Source organism: Mesoplodon mirus (assembly GCF_964341445.2).
Source record: "Mesoplodon mirus genome assembly, chromosome: 5".
Taxonomy (NCBI): Eukaryota; Metazoa; Chordata; class Mammalia; order Artiodactyla; family Ziphiidae; genus Mesoplodon; species Mesoplodon mirus.
The window spans coordinates 132,752,949-132,776,889 of NC_138980.1; the positions used below are offsets into that span (position 1 = coordinate 132,752,949).

General features: G+C 36.2%; 1 protein-coding gene across 1 annotated transcript in view; it reads right to left on the bottom strand.

The window, feature by feature from the left end:
* The window catches only part of CWC27 (CWC27 spliceosome associated cyclophilin), a 233,671-nt gene that overhangs the window by 132,436 nt on the left and 77,294 nt on the right, over positions 1-23,941 (bottom strand). The window lies entirely within an intron of this gene.

Consider the following 23,941-nt stretch of genomic DNA (forward strand, 5'->3'; position numbering starts at 1 on the left):
GAAAATTTAGTGAGCTACATTTATCACAGTATCTGACACTGTGAGTATGCTCTGTAGTATATGCTAAATAAAAATAGGCATAAATTAAGGGAGAAGTGGTATCAGAATACTAATCCTGGAAACCACCACAGGGAGGTGTGGGAGCTAGGAAAGAGGAGAAATTTTGTGAGAAGAAGGACATCTCAAATGTAGCACATAGGATAAAAATAACTAAGAAAACGACATCAGATAAAATAATGTCTACCTAAAAAGGATGAGGTCGTTTTTGTGAAGGTCGTAGTTACTCAGTGACAGAAAAGCATTATGTAAATTATTTATTAAAGATTTACTATTTCCCACAGTATTCTTGCCTTGTTAAGTTTGCTTTCCTGACATCAAAATGATTTCAACATTATGTAAAAGAATGAAAACATAAACAAATGATTTTAAGTACAGTACATGGTATGGATTATATAAGGAAAAGAAATTGAGGCAAAAGTTTTTCTGGCATTCATCTAGACTTTTATCAGTATGGATTAGAATTATATAAATTGGCTTCTAGAGAACCATTAAGTTTTATACAGTGTTTTACAAACGGAGTTGCCTGTAGATGATCCTCTTAAATCACTGAAACTTTTCACATTTTAAGTTTAGGGACTACTGTCCCTGCCTTTCTTATCCAATGCATGCAGAGATGTTGAGGTCCCTCCTTCATCTACAAGCCCACTTCACATGCCTCCTGAACCATTTATGATGAAGACAAAAAGTATATTATGAGCTTCTATTACACTCAAGAATGAGTCACTCTGTTTTAGGTCTATAATCAAGTATACCTAAGTGTAGCCTTTCTGATAATAACTACAAGAGATGGTGGTGGTGATGATACTGACCACGATGATGATATTACTAATATACCCTGTTTTTCTAAATCTAATTTCAGACTCTCCTCACTGCATGGGTGGGAGTTCCCAAGTCCTCCGGGAAGTACTTTGTGTGTTTTTTCAGGAGAGAAGAACCATTAGATAAACGATGCTTTTGCTTACCTGACTTTGAAAATTGCCCTTCCTTACTGCCTGGTATAATTGGCAAGCTTGCACCCTTCTGGTACAGATGCATTCCTAAATCAAGCCCACCATATCCTTTTGACCTTGGGGCTGTGGTTTGCTTGACTTCAAATCACTCTCTGAACTAGAGCCAGGATAATTTTTTAAAGTTCAAATTTGATCTCACTGCTTTCTTGCTATGCAGCACCCCTTAATTTTCAAAGTCCATATTCATTAACTCTATTACAAGGTTTTTCATGATTTCAGACCTGTTTTATTATTAAGCTCTAGCTCTGGTGCCTTGCTCCCGTTGTGCATTTCACATATTCTAAAATCCTATTAGTTCATAGAACGTGTCATAATCTTTGACACCTACTCCTCATGGCCTAAAATACTCGTCCCTCTTACATCCTTCCTCCACATACATTTATGCTCAGATCTCAGCTTTCATGTCACTTTCCCCACAAAGACTTCTGAACTCCTGATACTGGTACACAAGCTCCCTATATTTATCCTTACTGTCACACTTACCATATCATATTTTAACTGCCTGTTACTTCTTTGTAATCTCCATTAGTCCAATAAAACTAAGTCACTTCACTTTTAAAAAAAAATAAATTTATTTATCTATTTTTGGCTGCATTGGGTCTTCGTTGCTGCATGTGGGCTTTAGTTGCAGTGAGCAGGGGCTACGCTTTGTTGCAGTGCACGGGCTTCTCATTGCGGTGGCTTCTCTTGTTGCAGAGCACGGGCTCTAGGCATGTGGGCTTCAGTAGTTGTGGCTTGCAGGCTCTAGAGCACAGGCTCGGTAGTTGTGGTGCACAGGTTTAGTTGCTCTGGGGCATGTGAGATCTTCCCAGACCAGGCCTCAAACCCATGTCCCCTGCATTGGCAGGAGGATTCTTAATCACTGCACCACCAGGGAAGTCCAAGTCACTTCACTTTTACAACCTTAATATAACTAGCACAGAATCTGACACATAAGCAGTATTCAGCATTCAGTAAATATGTTAAATTGAACTAAATTGCTGGTGGCGCTAATTTTTCTTCTAAATTGCCTAGCGCGGCAATTTTTCTTCATTCTGGTAGGTGAAAAAAGTACATTTAACACTAAAAAATAATTCCTTTCTCTTAATCACTGACAACATGTATCAATACTAAATGTATGTAACCTGAGTTCAGCAATTCCAGGCATTCATCCTAAGGACTGCAAAGTGTTCAAGCACCTGGACAAGTGCAAAAAAAAAAGAATGTGCTAGCTGTTTATTATAACACCGTTAAAAATGGGAAATGTCTACTTAAAATAATTACACTATATAATATAGATTACATAATGAAGACAAAGTATCATTCAATTTTTATAAAACCATGTGTTTGTGTGTGCATACCAACACACAAAAACAAAAACAGAAAGATTTGAAAGTAAATTTACTGAATGAAAACAATGATTAGCTCTGTAGAGTATAATACCATGTGACTTAATGATTTTATAAACTCTCAATGCTGATTCTAAAGATAAACCTATTTCTGTTTAGAAAAAGAAAAGTTTCTTTTTCAGGGGGAATATTTCTAATAATTTTCCCTGAATATCTTTGGTAAGTATTATGATTTAATGTTCCTTCCCTGAACTTCTTTAAAATAAAAACAATTTAAAATTACAACTAAGAAGTTAAATTTAATCAACTGAAACTTCTCTGATGTCCAGCACACTTAATGCATCATTTTTACCAATTGAAGAATCCATTTGTTAGAACTTTTTGATTTCCACAACAGTCTCACTGCATAATCTCAAATGTCTTAGAGCTTATTAATAGAGTATGTTAGTCAAGAAGAGAAGAGAGAGTGTGGCATATTTGAATGCTTACACAATGTTTAGATTTTCCTATCTGCAAGACAAATTCTATCATAGGGCATATTACAGTTTGTACTAAGTATTAAGTTTACTATCACAATGGCAGTATTGAGACTTTAAGAAAAGGTTTCTTAAAATTTCCACTGCATTTTTATTTTCCGTCACTATGGATAAATAAACTTAATGTACGAATTTGATAAAATTACAAACCCAAATTAGTCAAAAACTTTTTGCTCAAATTTGATCTCACCTCTCAAAACTGAAAACTTTGGGACCTACACTGAGATATGCTTTTGTTCCACAGCCACTATGCCACTAAGAGGGTGTTTTGGAGAATGAACATAGACCTTAACATTTTTTTAAAAGCTTCTTTCCTATCCTAAGAGCCATGGGGGCAGGGAATGGGGGGAAAAGCAAGAAGACAATAAGGGGAGAAGAGGAAAGGTTTTATAATGTTTTTAACAGTAAACAGTAAAGCTCTAAATTTAGAGAAAAAACCCTCACTAGTTTTCTTTCCTCTCTAGCTACATAACATACACAGTACAGCATGCAAGTATTATGGATACAATAGGCACTGAGCCACAGCAGGGGCTATCAATTTGGGCTTCCTGACTTTTGTAAAAACTCTCACTTACGTTGTGTGCTCTAAATTAATCTGCAGATTCTCTACTTCCAAAACCCTAGCTGGTATTTAGTTGAAAACAAGTGGCATCCTCAGAGCATTAGTGGCTGGATGCAAGGGCCGACTCATTCCCAGGCTACTGATGCAGAAAAGGCCAGTTTTTCTTTTCTGCAAGTCTATATAGACTTAACCTCTCTGTAGGTTTCCTACTCTGTTACCACCTGGCAGACAAACAGGACCAAAAAATTTGCTTGAACTGTGCTAGAGCAACCCTTCAAGAAAATAAGGACAAGATGTGAGCCAGGAAAAGCACTTTGGAAACTACTTGCACCTAATAAAAACATATTTTTAATTTAGCTAATGTGAAATCCAAACTAGCTCAGTCTAAATGGAAAAGATGTTTTATTTATATTTACATGAGTTCTTAATTTAGGCTTGATTCATGATTCATGAATAAAAGCTACCATTTTATAGAATAAGGTGTACATTTGGCCTTCATGTACCCCTACTGCTTTTCGTTAAACTAATATGAGATGTGTGGCAAGATTCAGTATTTGTCCTTAATTCTGTCAATAAACCAAAATTTTCTCTTATGGAGTAAATTGATTAAAAAATTATAATCAATAAAGTAATATGATCAAAAGTCAAGAAGTCAAGAAGAGAAGAGAGAGTGTGGCATATTTGAATGCTTACACAATGTTTAGATTTTCCTATCTGCAAGACAAATTCTATCATAGAAGTAACTGTGTTACTTTTATCTTTTTGTCTATTCCAAATATGTTCCAAGTGCTATGCTAATAAGTACATCCATATATACTATCTCATTTAGACCCCACATCAAACTCTAAAGGGGTTTTATTTTTACAAGTGAAGACTGGACAGAAGGAATGCTGTGGGGAATTGGATAGAGGGAATGATATATGCAGAGATAATGAGGCAAGAAACAGCAAAGCAAATGAGGTAACATTTCAGCTTACCTGGAAGATAGTGTACTATAACTAAAACTACAACTATAAACCTGGGAGAATAAAAATGACATATTTCATACATTTTGCACCCTCAACACCAAAAGAGTCTGACTGGACATAGGAGCTTAAACACCACTTAAGATAACACTGGGGGCAGGTGGAAAGTATTTTCAACGGAATATAGTGGTTCTAAAATGTTAGCATACATCAGAATCAGCTGAGGGCTTTGTTAAAAGAGATGCTGGTCTCTACTCCCCGGCTTCCTGCCTCCATAAGTTTGAGGTGGGGTCTGAGATTTCCGTTTACAACAAGTCCCCGGGGAAGTTCATGCTGCTGGTCTGAAGACCACACTTTGAGAACAAATGGCTCAAACAAATGTCACATATGCAAATCAAATTTTGTTAATATTAGCTTAGCTTTGAAAATAAGCCTAGGTCAACTGATGAACAGAATGAGTTACTTTACATTTGATCAAACTTCAGTATCTATAGTTGGGATCACTAAAAATTTCAGAGGCAACTGGGAAATGGTGGATAAGTATGTACACATAATTTTGCTCTCAAGCAAGGTCCTCAATAAACAATTTTCTAGGGGCCAGAGGAACACAGGTGTCCCTCTACATGCTTAATGCTCCTTCACTGTTGCAGTTAACATGGAGAGTTTTCAGAATGACTTTTCTAATATGTGGATTAAAAGAGGGTAATAAATTTGGGGTGGGGAGAGTAGTCTTCTAGAGTCTTGGTAATTTCTTGATGAATTTTCAACATTACCATTAGCTTTATGGATGTTACTGCCCTCTGGTTTTATGATGTGCATTCAGAACTGGCACTATAATACTACTGCTGGTTCAAAAGGACACAAATCTGGCATGTGACATAGCAGTGAATATCTAAAACTAATGTCAAAAACAGAACAAAGAACCATAACAAATAGGCTCTGGAGGCATCTCCTAAAGTACTTTCCTCCTCCTCTCCCTTTGAGGAGCTTCCCTAGCTCTGGGTGAGAGGAGGTTAGGCTTAGAGGTAAGTCCTAATGTTCTGCATTAAAAATAACCTCCTACTCTCACTATGCTATAGGAATCTTTGCGTGGGATCGCTGTCATTCAGTGGAGTATGGTTCACACTTCACACATCAAGTCTACTTAAAAAGTGCTGGAATATTATGGTGGAGATTACTTTCTCATGTCCCACTGATTTGATAATCAGGGTAATTCCTTATAATTCACACTGGAGGTCTGTCCTAATGCCTAACAATGCTTTCTTGATAAAAAAAACCCCAGGACCCCTGATTTAGTCTATAAACTTGGACTCTGTGATCTTACCACATGGTTCAGATTCTGATTAGCTCTGCTCTCCCAGCTGTTAGGAATAAGTTAATGATAAATCACTGACTGCTTTATTAGGAGATTTCATCTCCTGTCAGCATCCACATGAAAAGTGTGCTAATAAAATAGAAACTTATTCTTGTTAAAGTGCAAATTCACACTGACTATCTCTTGAAACTTTATATCTATTTACAATAACAACAGCAATAATACCAAAAGCAAGTTTCACATGTATTCCCATCTGTAAGTTCTATATGATAAGTTCAGAAGCTTTGCAGTCAGAAATACGTGGGTTCAAATCCTGACTCAAAAACTCATGAGCTGTGTGACATTAGAAAAGTTTATACAAAATCCCCAAGCCTGCTTCCTCATATGTAAAAAGGAGTAATGCCCATAGTATTGCTGGTAATTTTCAACAAATGTTGATTCTCTTTTTCTTCCATTCTTCAGACTAACCCAAAGTGTTTCCCTTCATTGCTAGAAGCTACTAAATTCTATTTATCCATAATCCTTAGGTTTGTGAAATGTTTATAAAGTACTTCAGTAGAAATGTCAAAGCAAAAGTGTCATAGATTTTTCCTACAATCCTTCTCATGTCTTGTAGTGAGTGATCAAAAGTATGGGCTCTAATCTATAGAACACCTCACCCAACAAGAGCAAAATACACATTTTTCTCAAGTGTATATAAAACATTCTCAGGATAGACCATATGCTAGGCCATGAAACAAGCCTCAGTGTAGTTAAGTTAAAGAAGTGAAATCATACAAAGTATGTTCTCCAAACACATGGAATGAAATTAGAAATCAATAACAGAAATTTGGGAAATTCACAAATATATGGAAATTAAACAACACACTCCTAAGCAACCAATGAATCAAATAAGTCCCAGGGAAATTAAAGTACTTTGAGATTAATGGAAATGAAAATACAACATACCTAAACTGGTGGGATGCAGCTAAACAACATTTGGAGGGAAATTTACAGTTGTAAATGACCATATTAAAAAAGATGTCAAATCAATAATATAGAACTGGAAAAAGAAAAGCAAACTAAAACTAAATCAAGCAGAAGGAAGGAAATGATAAAGACCAGAGCAGAACTTAATGAAATAGAGGATAAAAAAGTAGAGAAAATCACCTAACCCAAAAGTTGGTTCCTGAAAAGATCAACAAAATTGACAATTAGCTAGATTGACCAAGGGAAAAAAGAGAAAAACCTCAAATTATTGAAATCAGAAATGAAAAAGGGGATATCACTACTGACTTTACAGAATTAAAAAGGATTATAAGGGAATGCTATGAACAATTGTACATCAACAAATTAGATAACCTAGATGAGATGGACAAATTCCTAGAAAGAAAAAAATACTGAAACCAAAACAAGAATAAATAGAAAATCTGAAACAACCTATAACAAGTAAAGAGACTGAATTAGTAATTGAAAAAGTAAAACCCAGGATGTTTTCATTGGTGAATTCTTATAAATATTTAAAGAAGAATTAATACCAGCTCTTTATAAACATTTCCTGAAAATAGAAGAGGTAGGAACACTTCCTAACTCATTCTGTGAGACCAGTATTACCTCGATACCAACACTAGACAAAGCTATCACAAGAAAATTTCAGATCAAAACTTTTTGTGGATACAGATTCTAAAATCTGTATCTAAAATCCTCAACAAGGGGCTTCCCTGGTGGTGCAGTGGTTGAGAGTCTGCCTGCCGATGCAGGGGATACGGGTTCGTGCCCCGGTCCGGGAAGATCCCACATGCTGCGGAGCGGTTGGGCCCGTGAGCCATGGCCGCTGAGCCTGCGTGTCCGGAGCCTGTGCTCCGCAGCGGGAGAGGCCACAACAGTGAGAGGCCCGCGTACCGCAAAAAAAAAAAAAAAAAAAAAAAAATCCTCAACAAAATACTAGCAAACTGAACCCAGTAACAGATAAAAAGAATTATAACCATCATTAAGTAAGATTTATCCCAGGAACGCAAGGTTGGTTTAACATCTAAAAACCAATTAATTTAATATGCCATATCAATGGAATAAAGGACAAAACCCATATTTTAATCTTAATAAAAGCAGAAAAGGCATTTGAAAAATCCAAAATGCTTTCATGATAAAAACACTTAACTAGAAATATAAGGGAACATCTTCAACCTGATAGTGTCTACATAAAACTCACAGCTAACATCATACCTAAAGTTTAAAGGCTGAATGCCTTCCCCTAAGATCAGGAACAAGACTATATTATTTGCTCTTGCCACTTCTATTCAATATTGTATTGGAGATTTAGCCATTACAATTAAGAAAGAAAAAGAAATAAAAGACAGCCAAATTGGAGGTGACATGATTTCATGTAGAAAATCATAAGGAATCCATAAAAATAATATTAGAACTAATAAACAAACTCTGCAGGATTGCAGGATACAATCAATATACAAAAATCTATTATATTTCTATATATTAGCAATGAACTATTGAAAAATGAAAATAAGGAAAAAATTCCATTTATAGTAGCATCAAAAATAGATTACTAAGGAATAAATTTAACTAAAGAAGTACAAGGCTTGTATAGTGAAGACTAGAGAACATTGTTCAAAGAAATTAAAGAAGACATAAATAATTGGGAAAACTTCCCATATTCATGTATCCGAAGACTTAATATTAAGATAGCAATACTCTTCATATTAATCTATAGATTGAACTCCATTCCTATCAAAAGTGTTGGCTCTAGAGACAGGCTGCTGGGATTTAAATTCTAGGTCAGTCACACTCTAGCTGTATGACCTGGGGTAGGTAACTTAAGTTTTCTAAGCCTCAATTTCCTCATCTGGAAATGAGAATAATAATAGTACTTACTTTATAAGGATGTTGTGAAGAACAAATGAGATAATTGTAAAGTGCTTTTTACTGCTTCAGTACATTGTAAGCCTTAAGTAAACATAAGCTATCAATATGATACTCATAGCCTAGTAATTTTTCTCTGGTATTTTTTTCCTACTTTGGACCATATATAATAAGAATCAACCAGTGAATAATTTCCTCTTGTCATTTGCTAATTGGGAATTATACTTCTGGGGGGTTCTAAAAGTTAACGTGATAACTTGGAGATAAAAATCACTGGCCTTGGGCTTCCCTGGTGGCGCAGTGGTTGAGAATCTGCCTGCTAATGCAGGGGACACGGGTTCGAGCCCTGGTCTGGAAAGATCCCACATGCCGTGGAGCAACTAGGCCCATGAGCCACAACTATTGAGCCTGTGCGTCTGGAGCCTGTGCTCCGCAACAAGAGAGGCCGCGATAGTGAGAGGCTGGCACACCGCGATGAAGAGTGGCCCCCACTTGCCACAAATAGAGAAAGCCCTCGCACAGAAATGAAGACCCAATACAGCCAAAATAAATAAATAAATAAATAAAGTAAAAGAAGGCTCAACATTTAAAAAAAAAAAATCACTGGCCTTGGTCTCTGAATCACATATTCAAATTATACCAGCAAAGTTTGTGTACACACATAATCTTACTGAAGTCTCAGAGAGTGGGCAGGGCATGGGCTTATCATCTGTTCCATGGATGAATAAACTGAGGCTCTAACTAAGAAAGCTTCCTGACAGACAGTGGTCTCAAGTTCCAGGAAATTTTGAAGTATTTGTTATGTATGTTTGTGATTATTTTAACTAAGCCTTTCTAACATGCTTTGGTCATAATGACTTGTTTTTAGTTCCAAGTATTTTAAATCCAGATTGATTTTCTTATAGTCACAATACATGACAGATGTACTGTATCTGGAAGACTTCGAAGTAAGTGGAGCTTTTTAGAAAATGATTCTAGATATATTATTATTTTAAGATTAATATTCCAAGAAGATAATAACTGGACAGATTCATCAATTTATAAAAATCCATGAGTCATAAATAACACTCATAAAAAGAAAGCCAAGACAAACAAACAAAAAACTCATTTGCCATCTTTAGAAGTGACTATTATACTTGTTGCTAGAAAATTTGGTAATGAAAAGAAAGAAATAAGGATTTAGCCTGCCTTTTCAATAGTAACAATATCACAAAGTAAACAAAAGCCTCAGCTAATGAGTGAAAGCTCTTCTTTATAAAAGAATGCAAGCTAATAAATATAGAAGGAATGATAGAAAAAGAAAATCATTATTTTGCAACTTCTATTGAAGTAACTGATTCAGGACAAGAATCACCAATGGATGTGAAAATCTTTACATAAATGTTTTATGGAATACTAGATCCTCATGTGATACCAAAGTATCACCTCATAGAATATATACTAGGAAAAACATAACTTTACAACAGAGTAGACTGGCTATAAATACCTGAAATTATTTCATCAGTCTTGAGTAAGCAAGAGATAACCAGATATCATATGCCCCCCTGATGTGACAGTTTAGGAAATTCACAATATCACCCATCCCAAGAGTATTTAATTTGAACCATACTTTTAGATCTAACTTTCAGTTAGCAGAAAATAGAAAGGATAGAGGAACAAGTTACATGATACCATATAATAAAAAAAATCTGGCAAATCTAGAAGGTGAATCTATAAGACCTGCCCCAGGTCTCTTCAACAGTGAATAGTATGAGAAAAAAAAAGAGTGTGGGGGACACTAAAGACACTAACAGTAAAATTCAACATATGAATCTTGACTGATTCCTGATGTGTATAGAAGAGCTGTGAGAGATATCTGGGGGATGACTGGGAAAATCTGAATGTGGACCAGGGATTAGATGATTATTAGAAAATTATTATTAATTTTATTAGATACAAGAGTGGTATTACGGTTACCTAAGTTCTTTTTTTTAAGGTAAAACATCATGACTTCTGTAATTTATTTCTTTGCTAAAGATTTTTAAAGCAAATAAGGCAAACTACTAATAACTGTTAAATCCAGGTGACAGATACATGGGTTATTTTTTTCTGTACTGTTATCTCTTACTTCCTGGTGTGCCTATATTTTTTATAATAAAAAGTTTCAAAAAGATTATTTGAGCTGGCCATAGTGGCATAGAGCCCAGTAACATAGTGGTGAATATCGTATGGGACTGCGCTGTACCTGTGGTGGCAAATACATAGTAGTAATGCTGCCAGAAGGAACAGCCTGCTGGGGGAACCTAGACTGTGCCTTGCATCCTGCCTCAGCCTGGCTCTGCAGCCTTCACATCAGTTTCATCAGTGTGCTGATGCGTTTCTGATATGTTCATTTGTGGCTTAAATTAACTGAAAGGGTTTCTGTTATATGCCTCCAAGAACTTGAAATTATACACCAAACCTATTTGATGTCTTGTACTCTGTGCTCTGCACATAAAACATTTCCCTAAGATGGACTTTTAAACCTTCATACCAAGATGCATAGGCTATTACAAGGTATTATATAATAATATTGCAAGACACTATATTAAATCATTATGATATTTAGCCTTCAAATAGCATGACATTGAACATCCTCCTGGAAAATAATGAGAACGATACTTTAGTTACCTAAATTCTTACAGAGATGCAAATATTGTATGGAGGTGTAATATAAGGCAGCATAATGGCAGCTGGGATCTGGTATTATCTCTGCTGCTAAATTATGCAAATAGAAGGACCTCTATTCACGGATATTCATTAAAATAGTCACCTATTCAAGTCCCTGTATTTTTCTAACCTTATTCATATATTAATGGTTAATGTAGCAAAATAAAACAATTCGTATAAACAATAACAGAAAAAGCATATGCAAAAAATGTACTTGATTTTACAATCAATAAGTACCAAGTACCTGATATGAACTCAGAAGTGTGCTAAGCTCTTCTAGTAAACTGCTATATTGGTGGCTCCCAGTAAACCACAACTCCCAGTATTCATATCCTTGTGTAGTCCCTTCCCACACTGACTCTGGCCTTGACTGTGAAACTTACTTAGGCCAATAAGACACCAGAAAATGTGATAAAAGAGGCTTGATAATTACTTGAACATTAGGGTTTGTAATCTGGAATATGCCCTCTTGGAACCTGAGACCCTCATGTTGTAAGAAAAACCAAGCTAGCGTGTGTGGAGAGGTCATACATGGAGAAAAGAACTGAGGAACTGGTCTGACAGGCAGAATCAAGGCCCCAGACATACGACTCCAGTTGAGCCATGCCATGGGCTGTCCCAGGCAGTCGTTAGCCAATTAAGCAATGCCAGCTAAGGCTCCAGATAGAGTAGAACAGAATGAATCATCACCTTTGTACCCTATCCAAATTCCTGACTGGAAGAATTACAATTTCTTGTTTTAGTCACTAAGTTTTGGGATAGTTCCACACAGCAATAGATATTGATAACATACCAACAGTACTCATAAGTTAGCAATGATATCCTTTGAAGAAATTCACCATTATTAATCATTCCAAATGGTGCCCACAAAGAGTTGGATCAAAGTATTTGAAGTTAAGAGGAAATACAACTGTTTATATTACGACAGTTTAAAACATACTGTTATATATGTAAAATAGTCACTCAAAAATCTGATGTGAAATTTTAAGCTAGAAAGATTGATGCTGTTACTATTAACAACATTAAAAACCAAAACAAAAGACTCCTCATTGAGAGCCTTGCATTGAACATATTTAAAATAAAACAGTCAAAACAACCAAAGATAAAAATTGAAACTCTAGCCTAAAAACCTGGAGTCTAGACTAGCACTTCAGCTTTATCTGATGACATCCATCACACCATGGTGGTGTGCTTTAAAATCACATGCAGGTAGCACAGGGAGATCAGCTCGGTGCTTTGTGTCCACCTAGAGGGGTAGGATAGGGAGGGTGGGTGGGAGATGCAAGAGGGTGGAGATATGGGGATATATGTACATGTATAGCTGATTCACTTTGTTATAAAGCAGAAACTAATACACCATTGAAAAGCAATTATACTCCAGTAAAGATGTTAAAAAAAATGTGCCCAATAAATACTTGTTATTGTTACATTTTAACTTTACCAACAATAAAATGTTGACACTACAGTTTCAGAAGTCAAAATTAAATGAACAATAACATTTTTAAACTTTCATACTCTCTGGAAAAGGTCTCACGAAGATTAAGAAAATCAACATAAAGGACTCAGTATAGTCCCTGAGACAGAATAAATACCTACAACAATAATAGGATCCTAATAGGAAAGGATCTTAAGAAATCATCTGATTCTGCTTCTAGAATATGTTGCCTTCTTATTGCTTGAACATATAGTAGTATCTTTCTTAGACAAACTTTCCTTAGACGAAGTCACTCAGGTAACTTTATCATTCCTGGTAGGTCTACTTCCCATCACTTTAGTGACGTTGCTATGCTACTCTGAATTCTAATCAGGTCTTGCTATCTTATTAAATTTCTTCTTTTCTTTGAGGTATAATTTAGACACAGTGTAATGAACTGTATCTTAAGTGTACACAATTCAATAAGTTTTGACAGATGTTTACACCTGTGTAGCCCAAGCTCCTAGAATGTTTTCATCATCTTAGAAAGTTCCCTTGTACCCTTTTGCACATAATCTCTGCCATCCCTGATACCTCCCCATGCCCTGCCCACAACCACTGTTCTGTTTTCTATCACCATAGATTAGATGTGCATGTTCTAACAATTCACACAAATGGAATCACACAGTATGTTCTCTTTGGTGTCAGGCTTCTTTCACAGAGAACAAAGTGTTTTCTGAGATTCATAGAAACTACTATAGTACGTATCAGTAGTTTGTTTCTTTTTATTGCTGAGTAGTATTACATCATGAATACACACAGTTTGTTTACCTCTATCCTGTTAATGTAAATTTGGGTTGCTTCTAGTTTTGGTTATTATGAATATAGCTGTTATGAATGCACATGTACAAGTCTTTTTGTGGATAAATGCTTTCATATCTCTTTGATAAACACCTGGGCATGATGGGACACAGGGTACATGTATGCTGAACCTTATTAAAAACTCTCAAATTGCTTATCATATTTTATACTCCCACCAGCGATTGGTGTTTAACAGTTCTGGTTTGCTGCAGCCTTGCTAAAATTATGTTTTCTCCGTCTTTTTTTTTCTTTTTAATTTTAGTCAATCAAGTGGGTGTTACCTCATAGTGGTTTAATTTTGTTTCCTTGAAAATGATGTTGAACACTTTTTTATGTGCTTATTGGCCGCTCATTTGTCTTCCTGTAAAACGTCTGGTTCAAGTCCTTTCCTCATTTGAAAAACTGACTTCTTATTTTTGAATGGTAAGATTCTAGAGACAAGTCTTTATCAAATATACATGTTATAAATATTTCTCCAAATCTGTGATCACCTATTCATTTTTTTAATGATGTCTTTTGATATGTAGAAATTTTTAATTTTGTAGAAGTCCTTGCTATCCCTTTAAAGTGCAATTGATGCTGAAATTATGTAAAGTGCAATCATAATTCTAATAACCATTTATTAAATCCAGAAGAAAACATAATGAGGCCCAAGATGAATTTCCAATAGGAGATGTAGATCTGTCACTGATTTCTGGTCCATGATTTCCTCCACTACTTTAAAACATCAGACCTAAGTGGGCTTTCCTTTTTTAAGTCTTTTTTTTTTCTGACTTATTAAGGTTATTTTTTTAACATCTTTATTGGAGTATAATTGCTTTACAATGGTGTGTTAGTTTCTGCTTTATAACAAAGTGAATCAGCTATACATGTACGTATATCCCCATATCTCCTCCCTCTTGTGTCTCCCTCCCACCCTCCGTATCCCACCCCTCTAGGTGGTCACAAAGGTTATTTTGAATCTGACTTCTAGTATTTTAGCAATGTTACCTTATTTGTACAAATATATTGAATATTATCTAGACTCCTTTTTTCAAAGTCAACAAATTGGGTATTCACATGGATCAGGCACTCAATATACCCTCCAGGATGCCAAAAGCTGCTAACAGCTCCTCTGTGGGTGTGATCCTTAAGTTACCTAACAGTAGGTCCCTGTCAAGGGTTCCATTTTATAGGCTTTGTATTGCTCGATTTCTTAAACCTGGTAACCATAAGGTGAAATCCTGACTGAGCGCATTCTGCCCACACATAGGCATTTGTTTTTGTCTTTTTTGGGACAGTGGTAGAACACCAGTCAGTGAGTAAATGTAGTGAAAAATGAAGGACAGTCAATATATTAGGCAGTGTTGAATGAACTGGATACTGAAATTTAAACTGGTAATAAATGGTGCTGCCTAGACTTTATTCTTTAAAACAGTATATCACCCAGCTATTAACTTACTCAAAACTTACATCAAGTCAGAGCTTACAAAGTCCCTAATCTGATACCTTCTCAGAAAGAAAGGACTGGAAGATGCATTGTCAACTGACACTTTTCTCTTTGCCACTAAAATATTACTACTCTTTATAGGCTTTTACACATTTATAGGTCTTTATCAACATACTTATATTTTCAACCTGGACTAGTTACATTAGCTAGCAGCATCTGGTCCATCACAAAGTGTTACTATATGGAGATCATTTACAGGAATAATAAAACTTAATGTAAATTTGATTTTTGGAATTATAAAAAATGGGGTTGATTATACAGAAAGGCTATGAAAAGACAACTAAGAATAAGTCAGTTTCTACTGCCTCCAAATATTCCTTCAAATGCTTATCTTTAACAATGTCTACCTCTTAAAACTACCACTGACTTAATATGATCTCCTTTTCTTCTAATGAACATGATATCCCTGAATGATCCAAGTCCCTAACTCTTCCTGGAAGTACTTTTTACAACTAGAGCAATAAGAGAACCTCACAAATTTCTTACCCCAAATATTCTGCTCTGTTTCAACAAAAACAAAAACTTGTTGAAACTATTGCCAAACTATTAAAAATTCAGACTAAAATCTAGGAAACATATATATACATTAAATTTCTTTAAGATAAGTATGAAAGTGGCATAACAGCTCTCAAAATATAAATACAGGAAATAGTTATGAGAAAAGGTTAGAGAGCTAACTCTACGTTTTACAGTAAATGCTTTATAATATTTCTTCTAATTAGGAAAACTTTTTATTTGCTTTTGAAAATATACTCTACAAAAGCTTTAATTAAAGCATAAATATATTAGTATGAAAAAAGTTAAGACAATTAGAACAAATCAACTGTGTCTATAAGTACTGATGTTAGGTGGTGTGTGCAAGTAATGTAATTGGCTCATTAAAGGGCACTTTTTGCTTAAGAGAATGTGAGATATCTGTTTAAAAAAATTGTTAATGTTGGAGATTGCAGTCATCTAAAAAACTACAGAATCTGCATCCAAAAAGAACAATCTGTAAGCTTTTGGCCTAAAGGGGATGGTGATGTTAATAATTCCCTGTAAGCCAAGCTTCTTCCTGATAGCCAAATTTATGTTTGACCTGCTCATATTATGGATTTCTTACAAATAGCCTTTTTCTTTCTTTGCTTATTCCTCGGAGACCTAAAACAAGACTGCATTAAATCAAGAAAGAAGTTTCTTCTATAAAAGCAAGTGTGAGGGAAAATGTCTGAATAAAAAAGGTTACTCCCATGTGTTCAATCTGATAGTTAGTCGTACTTGCATACCCTCATTTGTCTTGTCCTGTTAAAATAAAAAGAACCTGAAGAAGCTTTCTGAAGAATCTTTTTGTGTTCAACCAAATATTATTTGTGAAATGGTCATGACGGAACACTATTTAAGTAGGTACATTATTACCACATTATTCCCAACTGCTCACTGTGTAGGCCTTGCTTCGGTTATTATTCAATAAACATTTATCCCTGGGAGGTCAGAAGACGTTCCACTTGTTTGAGCCTCATAGTACTTGGTTTTGATTCATAAATAGAGTATAACTATACCTTACACATTTCTTATACTGCTCTCAAAGAAGCAATAAATTAATTGAAAGCTCCTCATTTTAAACATAGAACAGAGCCCTGCTCTACGTCAACACTACCTATACAAGGTTAAATAGCTACAAAGTACCTATTTATTATGCCAACATGTTCAGAGAAAGATATATATTTTCTACTTGCAAACACAAAAGTCTCTGAGAATGTTGATTTCACCCATTGCTAACAAAATACTATGGAAAACATTCTTCTGCCATAATTATTTAGGAGTGAAAACTTTCAGCTCTCTTACTTATTTATTCCCAAATCATTTTTTTTCAAATATGACAACAATAAACCTCTTTTTCAAAAGGCCAACAACTGCTAATTGTTAGACCATTAATACTAAGGTTACCAAGCATTTATTCAAGATAGCAAAAGTTTAAACATGACCACACTAACTATAAACTTGGCTCAAAGTACCAGTGATCTCATATCAGCCTGTAGGCACTGCAGGGGAAGAAAGGAGAAGAGAAAAACTAAACACCACAGCTCCAAATGTGGTAAACCAGATTCTTTTCTTGACAAGACTCTTTTATTAAAAAAACTCCAAAAACCTTAATTCCTAGATACAGTGAATAGTTTTCTTGTGGAGAAATCAGTACGTTTGTCTTTCACAAGTGTTATTTAAAAATTGCTAGAATAAAAGAGTGAAGCAGACTGCTAAAACCAGGGATGGTTTATGACCTTAAGCTAGGACATTGATGGGTATTTATGAGAATAACACATGTAAGTTAACACCAGTGCTGAAAACTGTAATATTAATAGAGCTACCGCTGTAAGAAGAACTAAGATGTGTCTTCCTTATTTTATCCTAAAGCACAGAATATTGACTCCATTAATAATCTTTATCCGAGATCAACTTTATAAAATGAACACTTTATGAAAATATAATATAAAGTTTTAGTACATCTCAAGCATGAATTTTTACAAAGTAAGTGCTATGTGTAGGAAGCACATGTGGACAAGGCACTGAAGTCAAAATGATCAGGACTCCTCACACCCATTAGAATGGCTACTATCAAAAATACCAGACAAACAGAAAATAACAAGTGTTGGCAAGGATGTAAAGAAATCAGAACCCTTGTGTACTGTTGGTGGGAATGTAAAATGGTTTAGCACTATGGAAAATAGTATGGCAGTAGAATTACTTTATGACCCAGCAATCCTACTTGTGGGTATATACCCAAAGAACTGAAAGCAGGATCTCAAAGAGATATTTACACACTCATGTTCCTAACAGCATTATTCGCAATAGCAACCCAAGTGTCCGCTGATGGATGAATGGATAAACAAAATGTGAAGCATAAATACAATGGAATATTATTCAGTCTTAAAAAAGAAGGAAACTCTTGACACATAACATGGATAAACCTTCAGGACATTATGCTAAGTGAAATAAGCCAGTCACAAAAAGACAACTACTGTATGATACTACCTATATGAGGTATCTACAGTAGTCAAAATCATAGAGACAGAAAGTAGAATCATGGCTGCCAGGAACCTGGGAGGAAGGGAAAGTGGGGAGCTGTTTAATGGGTATAGACATTCAATTTTGCAAGATGAAAATGTTCTGGAGATTGGTTATACAACATGAATATACTTCACTGATTTGTACACTTAAAAGGGTTAGGATGGTAAATTTTATGTTCTCTGTGTTTTACCACATTTAAAAAATTAAAAAGTGAATTCTAAGGGAAGGGGGCCAAAATTATGTCAATACTTTGCATATGACAGTGCTCAGTAAATATTTAATAAGTCAATTAACTTCTTGATGATATGCTGAAATAAGGTCCAGAAGTTTTGCACTGCTCCCTCAGAGGAAAGCGGGGGTTCATTGTTTGTATCAAAAGGAGCCTTAAAGTTCATTTCTTATACTCAAAAATAAAAAGACCACTCCCTCCCCACCCACACCCCACCCCAGCACAAATGGCAAAGGGCCATTAGTTGTCATTTGGAAAATTGTACCGCTCTGTGATATGGCAACCCCAACCCATTTTGGGCTTGGTCTACCTGTTACAAAGTTTTTATTTATTGTTGAACCCAAAGCTGCTTCCTAGTAACCTTCATTCATTAATTCTGGCTCTGCCTTTAGGAATTCTAGAGAGGACAGAAATAACCTAGTTCTTTCATATGAACACCTTTCAGTATAAAGGGGTTGGAGACAATGCCATAATACCATAGTCTCTAATTTCTTTGCTAGCAAGTTCATTAGTCTGTTGCCCTGAAGGACAGGTAATAGGACCCATATAATTCCAAGTCATTTTCTCTTAAAATAGAGTTCAAAAAGTTCTGATTAGAAGTTCAAAGGAATGCTAATTCATTTGAAATCATTTATAATTTTAGGTTTTCCTTCTATTTGAAAATGCAAGCCTTTAATCACCAACAGGGCTTTTCTTCTTGAATCACCAGCAGCCAGAACCTGAAACTCCATTTGGCTCTTCTGTCCTTCCTCCAAGTAGCTCCCAGACTTCTATAAATGCTGTTAGCAAAGTGCTTTAGCCCGAAGGTTGTGACAAAAGTATAGTATCTTATTAGTAGCCATTTATTTAATTTTCATTTGTGTTGGAGATTTTAGCTGTTCAGCACTTACACACAGTCTAAAGTGATTAAGACTTTTTTGTCACTGTGATGATTGGGCTCATTTGTGTAAACATAAACTGATACTATGTATTTGTTAGCAGCCCATCTAAATTACTGAAGCACTCTAACCAATTACTTATGTTTTCATCTCTGAGGAAATCTCCTGTATTTCAGTAGTTGTGAAAGTTTATTTCAGGAATTAAGGAAAGTAATTTAGGTAACATTATCATGTCTTCTAAATTATTCGGATAGACTATGCTCTCTAAACTATATATATATATATTTTTTTTTTTTTTTTTTTCTTTTTGCGGTATGCGGGCCTCTCACTGTTGTGGCCTCTCCCGTTGCGGAGCACAGGCTCCGGATGCGCAGGCCCAGCGGCCATGGCTCACGGGCCCAGCCGCTCCGCGGCATATGGGATCCTCCCAGACCGGGGCACGAACCCGTATCCCCTGCATCGGCAGGCGGACTCTCAACCACTGCGCCACCAGGGAGGCCCTCTAAACTATATTGATAGGCTATGCCATGCACTGAAATAATTGCTTATAAACTTTTTTGAAAAGTCTAGCTTCACATACTTAATTGAAATTTTTATTAGCTTCTAAAAGGGTTGAAATTTACCTGAAAAGGGAAATGAAAATAAGTATGATAAATTAAATGCAATTAAATTTTCAACAAAGTATTGAGTAAACGAACATCTACCTACCTTGCACTTACTAAGTGTTCAATAAATCTTAAATCAAAATGAGAAAAGATTTTTATTGTACCTTGTTTAGCATTTAAATTAAGTTATATAATTAAGTTTGATATTTCTCAAAAATTTTCCAGTGAATTTTATTTAAAAGAAGAAAAACCTACATTAGGTACTTGAATGGCTACAACTACACTTCCATTTTGATTTTCCAGTACTATAAAAAGTTCTGTTAATGTTCAGAAAGAGACAAGAAACTAATTTCCTTTTTGAAGCATCTGTGACCTCTCCCAAATCAAAATCCATCAGCTCCTTTCATTTTCAATCTAGAAAACAAGGTTCTTCTCTTCTGTTAGAATTCTTTCAACTACATGCACATATACCAAAACATTTACATAGTATTAAGTTTTATTGGGATAGAGGGTAAAAAGAAGAATGATTTTTGGGTACTGCCAATGTCTTCTATAATATGTCATTAATGGAGTCTGAGGCTAAACTTGCAAACAAAATGCCTTAGCACTTAAAAAAAAAAAAAGCCTCAGTATGATTTATTTAGAATTGAGATGCTAAAAAGAATGTTCTCTTATTTATGTAGCAAAACTTTGATTCTATTTTCTCTTGCGTAGAAAGCTATCTTTAACTCTCCCATTGTGGTGAATTTGGAAGTCCATAAAAGGCTCTCTGAGTTTCCTGATAATATGTAGTAGTGGTCTTTTCAGAATCACAAAGTAAGTGAAAATAGAAGAGGTGTTAAAAATCTTAGCAAGCTTCAGAGTTTTTTGTTGAACAAGTAAAGCTAATGTCTGGCAATAATATTTACTCTCTTCCTTTTCACTGACATATACAACTGACAACCAATGGATGGGGGTTTTCTAAGAAATATCATCTCACAAAAACATAGGTTCATCGAAGAATCTTTATACGAGACTTTGAAAGATTAAACTTCATAACATTAACATTAATGGAGATTGTTCTCATGTAAATGATCCCTTTAAAGTGAACCATTACAAAGGATTTGACTGAGATAGGGTTTATTGGCAAAGGCATTTTGAGGAAGAATTGAGATTTGAAAAACTATACTAGAACTCATCACCTGCTATGCTAAGGAGTTGTAGATTGAATTCTGTTGGCTGTTGGGAGCCATTAAAGAAATATGAGCTAGGGGGGTTGACATGAATACAACTGTTTTAGGGAAGTCACTCCCTCAACATGGTAAAGGCCAGATGGAAGACTGAAAGCAGGGAAGCCAGCTATATTACCACATTATAAGCCAGGGGCCAGCAATATTTCTGTAGAGGACCAGATAGTAAATATTTTAGGCTTTATAGGCCACATGGTCTTGATCACAACTACTCAACTCTGCCCTTGTGGTGTAAAAGCAGCAACAGACAAAATGTAAACAAATGAGTGTGGCTGTGTTCTATTAAAACTTTTGCCAACTTAAAGAATGTCGCTAGCCACCCATTCTACAAGGATTGAGTCATTAGCCACTGCAGTCGCTGACCTTCAACACAGCCTGAAAGGAATTCAGGGTGGAGATCAGGAATGAGGTACTCTGTGCTCTGGGAAAACTGGCAAAACAGGCCTTCAAATAGTTAGATATTTTCAGGAGAAAATTTTATGAACCGAATTTCTTGCATCTTTCCATACTTAGAAAAGCACTAAAATCATTAACTAAGATATCTGTGCTTCGTAACTGGCAGCAACCTTCTACTGGGATGTGTGTTTGATTGCATGTACCGCTTTGCCAAAACCACATATGTGCCGACCTCTACCCTCACCTCTTCGGGGCAGTTCCTCAGAGCTATCTGAGAGGCTCCAGGGCTACAGTCCTCAGTAAATCCTCACATAAAATTGAAATTCATAGCTCTCACATTGTGTTTTTATTTCGGTCAACACTTTCAGAAATAGGTGATTCAGAAACAAGTGGCAGGATGGATTTAGTCTGCAGGCTGTAGTTTGCCAATCCCTGTTCTAAGTAAAAAAAAACAAAAAAAACAAAAAAACTAGAACTTGGCAAGTACAGTGACAATGAAGATGTAAAGAAATCGATCTTAAAGATTTAAGTGGAAGATCTGGTAGGTTTTGGGGACTGACTAGATGTAGAGGTAGATATTACAGAAATAAAGAGTCTGGGATGACTTCCAAATTTGTAGCTTGGGCATCTAGGTGGGTGAGGACATGGTTACTGAGAGAGGGAACCTAGGATGGGGAGTAAGTTTGGTAAGAATAGTGACAATTTCTGTCTTGGACATGTTGAATTTCAAGGTCCTGTGGGACATCTAATTGAGACAATTTTAAAGTGAGGGGATATGATAAAGCAGAAAGGGTAAAGTATAGCATGCTTTTCCACCTCCACACCTCATCAGTCACCATGTCCTGTCAGTTGCTCCTGATAGAACTCTCAAGTTCCTTTGCTACTCCCCACTCCCAATGCCTTGGTTAGCCCTTTATGACCAGGGCTACTGCAATAGTCTCAGAATTGGCTCCCAGGCATCAAGCCTTGGGCCCTCTATTACACTGTCTACACTATGGCCAAAGGAACCATTCTCCAACATAAATCTGATCATGGCACTCCCCTGCTTAAAACTCCTCAACAGCTCCCCAACAACGCATGAGCCTTTTTAGGATCTGACTCCTGTCTACTTGTTGACAAATAGTAAGCAGTTAAAGTAGCTCTCTGTCGCTTTATATAGCACACACCATTACTTGCAGCTGAAAAAACCTGCTCCACAGAAAGACTTACAGAAATTATGCCAAAAAAATTAACAACTCTATATAGATGATGAAAACTTTTTCTTTTTCAACCTGTTTTTGTTTTCTAAAATGTCTTAAATTAGTACATATTACTTTTTTTTTTTTTAATGAAAAGAGAGAGAAAGTTGAAACACACACAAGAGCAACAACAAATGCCTTTTGCTGCCAACTCCTTCTGCTCAGTGCTTGCGAATGCTCCATCTTTGCATCTATTATCCCGTGAGGACGGTGCTCTGGGGCAGTGGAGTCATTCCTCCCCTGCCCGGCTGCTGCTGCTGGTCCCCCTGAACACCCTGCAGAGTTTAGTTCTCCGCCTGGCACACTCAGTTACTTGTTCCTACTACACTGACTCCCAGACCCAGACTCGGAGATTTGGCTCAGGAGAGGGCAGGCCTGAAGGGCTACATCCCTGGCAGGGAGCTCATCTGCAGTAGTTTTCTCCCCAAAGAGTCCTTTGAGATTAGGTCTGAGAAAATCTATAATTTGCAGTCTTCTGGCCACAGATGGCCCTGCTCAGGCAGTTACCAGGCCCCTTACAAGCAGTGTCAGGATTCTTCTTTGTTCTATCTCCTTTGGGCACTCAATCAGTTGTCATGTCTAGTTGCCATTTCTTCTTTCACAATCAACTCCCCACCCCCCACCCCCATCTTTTCCTTTCTATGTTCTTTTCAAGTGCTTTAATCTTTCCCTGTATAACTGCCCCAGATTCCTAACTGATCTTTTCACCTCCAGTCTTCCACTGCTGTAATCCATCTTATGAATGTAGCACTCAGAAACCTTAAATAACCCTCCAAAGAAAGCTGAAACAGTCTGCCTCAGACTCCACTCCAGCCCAACACTTCTTTCCCCAGTATTTGCCTGTGGAGATAGTTGGCCTCTCCCAGTTCCCTCACCAGACCTTGTGTTGTCCTGCTGTCAGGTACTTTCTCAAATCCCCTCCAAAAAGGAATGACCTCCTTCTACCTGTCTTTATCCTACTCAGTTTTTAAGGCCCAGCTAAATGCTACCTACTCTGTTAAGCTCTCCTTGTTCACAAAAGCCAACTTGAATTCTTTCAACACTGCCTATACAATAATACTTAACTCCCCAACTTCTGCCCCCTACCCCAGTATACTGCCTTTTACTAAAGCTATTTTACCCTCATTTTCTTCATTCTTGGAATCTTCACAGAGGCCAACATAGTTCAATGTACAGTAGATGAATACTGAATGAATGTTTCTTCTCAACAAATGTTTCAAGGACCAAGACTTTGTCTTCA